This window comes from Charadrius vociferus, unplaced genomic scaffold, assembly GCF_000708025.1.
Source record: "Charadrius vociferus isolate BGI_N301 unplaced genomic scaffold, ASM70802v2 scaffold92, whole genome shotgun sequence".
NCBI classification, from domain to species: Eukaryota; Metazoa; Chordata; class Aves; order Charadriiformes; family Charadriidae; genus Charadrius; species Charadrius vociferus.
Genome location: NW_009647874.1, coordinates 4,810,688 through 4,813,683, shown reverse-complemented (window position 1 = coordinate 4,813,683; position 2,996 = coordinate 4,810,688).

Here is a 2,996-nt window from a genome sequence, read left to right as displayed (position 1 = left end):
GTGACAGTCACTAAAGGAGGTAGAAAAAGTGTCAGTCATATCAACAAAATAACAGTACTTCACTATATGTATGTATACATACATACAGGCAAGTTACTAAAATAGCAAAATATAAAATATTATGTGTATGCTTTTATATATAAATACATAGACAATATAAGTCTAATATACGTATTTCATATATATATACACATAAAATATAAAAATATCCTATAGGATGAAGCTTATTAGTCTAAGGTATAATCAATTCCATAGAATCTTTCCATTTTCATAAGACAATAGTACATTATGGTTTAGTTAACCAACTAGCTCTCCTGACTGGAAATTGAGTTTGATGAGATTCTCAAGTGCTTCTAAAAGTATGCATCAGAGGGCTTCTTTGACTCTCCCTCTCTGTATCTATTCAGGACCACAGACAAAATGTCTTTGATATAACTGCAGCATGTGGGTAACATGTACAAGTAACGTTAGTAAAGAACTGCACGTATTTTTCCTTTATTTATATGCAATTTGAAGTATTCTATGGATTCTAGCTTTTCTTCTTTTCTAAGGAACTTGTGAAAAGGTAACAACTCTTTTTATTCCTTTGTTCATATAGACAACAGAAAAATACAAGTAAAAATATAACAAGCAATTTTCCTCTTTTCTTCTCTCTTCTTTGCTTTTTGGAACCAAAATATCACTTTGCTTATTAAGGTTCCTAAAGTAAAAAATATTTCCAAAATTCTACATGTGCAAAGCCTGAGGACAGAGTATTGGTAATTTAAAATGCATTTTCAGAGCAGTAGTCTGTTTGTGCTCTCTTTTCTTCACCTGGAAAACCATAATTTCTTGATCAAGGCAGAATGAAGTCATGGATGTCATTGTCTGTATGGTGAGTTAAATGCTGTAGAATAACTTCAGAATAACTCTCCCCTCCCAGCCAGACCCGCACACTGGTTGTAAAACACCCCCTGCCACCACCCATCAGGAAACCAAAATCAGAGTTAAACACAAAGATGAGGGAGAGCAACTTTTGGTCAAGGGCATCTGCCTAATGTAGGCAGAATTAGGAAGGAACCAGCCCTAGAAAAAACAGACTCGGATGATACATATATTTTTAAAGTAAATGCCCGATGGGAGGTAATAGATAAATATGTATTGTGGGCTGTGGTACATCTAGTCCATTATTAAACAGGCTCAGGGTGTTGCAACAGCGATGGCAGGAGTGCAAATCAATACCTTTAAAGCCTCAGCTGTTATATGCATGCCCTGTAGCATCTATAAGCCATACGCATCCAGAAGTGGGATCCCACAGTCACTATATAAATTACAGACGCCGTAACTCAGATCCCCAGCTGTGGCCCACTGGCACAGCTCCGCAGCATCCAGGTGCACTCAGGTGAGGGTGTATTTTTTTTAATCTAAATGTTTATATGCCATACTTCCAGTTCTGAACAGCAAAGCCACTGGGGGATAAACACCCACATAATGGAAATGTTAGTTTGAAACATGCAGGCAAGTATAAACACGTTCCCTCTGGCAAAAGCCAAGCAGATAATATATTATACTTCTGACAATCAAGAAACGTGTTGTTGTCCCATCTCAAACTTTAGCAGCCAATTTTCTAGAGAATAAAAAAGATTTATAAAAAGGTTAGCTCCACCATAATGTCAGAGAAGATTTGTGTGACTGATGGTCATCTCAGGTCATGAAGAGTGTTTCTACTGGGTGTGCCAAATATCTGGGGACAGTAATATGTGTCCGGGGGTGCGGCACACATCTCCTCACTTGGGAGGAACAGAAACACCCTGAACCCCAATGAGCTCTTTCCTTGCCAGCTATGCATCTTGAAGCAAGGTCCTCACTCCCCTTCTGACCTCACGCAGCCGTTCCTCAGGTCTGCCATGTTTTTGCTGTTTTCCTAAGGTTATTTTAGGAATTACTGTGTCTTCCCCAAAAGTGCTCAAGATCTGGGAAAGGCAGCCCACCACCGCTGTGCTTTTGGAAATGTCTCTTGCAAGGGTGCAACACGGGGTGCAGGGCTGGAGCGACGGCTTCTGAGAAGGAGCTAGGTCCTTGGCCAGGTCCCACCACCACTGCCAGTCATCCCTGCACAGCTCCCCAGTGTTGCCTGCAGAAAGACCTGGCTGCTTCGCTGTGGGAGAGCTGCCGAAGAGATCTAGGCAGTGTGCAGGGAGCAAGGTCATCTGGGTAAGATGACTTTGGAGTGAAGCAGAAAGTGACCTGAAGTGTGGGTCAGAGGTGCCCATGGTGGAGGAGGCACTGGGCACAAGCACCAGCAGCCTGTGCCTCCTGCGCAGGAGCCTGGAGAGTCTCATAGCCCCAGCAGGGACGGGGTTATTTTAAACAGTAAATAAGGTAAATAGATCCTAGAAGTTTGGGTGAGACGAGTGATATTGTTTTCACAGTGGGGGGACTGTAAGGCTTTTATAAATATTGCTGCACCTCAACTCTGCGTGCAATTACAAGGATCAGGGAACTACGTGGACCTTTCAGTGCCCAGAGCTAGTAAGTGGACATATCTCAAGTTTTCAGTTCAAAAGGCAAGTTTCCAACCTGAACCCATGGTTTGATGTGACTTTCCTGGGCCCGCACCGGCTGATGTGCAGGAGGAGGAGGAGGAGGAGGCGGCGATGGTGGCAGCCCTCGCCACAGTCGCTATGTTGTGCAAACACATGCTGTGGCGAGGACTACGAGGTGCGGCTGCCGGCCCAGTGCCAAGGGTGCGGGACGGGTTTTACAGCTGCTTTTACCAAGGGATGAGTTGTTTGCATCAAGAGACAAACAGGCACCTGAGGCTGGCGGGGGGTCGGCAGGCAGTGGATAGGAGTGGAAGGAGCTGCAGAACGCTTGGTGGGCAGCACGCTGGTGTCCGGGTTTTCAGAAATAAGCACAATCATCAACAGATGGGTTTTTAGCAAACCTTGATTTTAAGCAAATACTGAAGCTGAGACTTAGCCATTTGCTTGAGTGTTTTGCCGCGTGACTGTTTC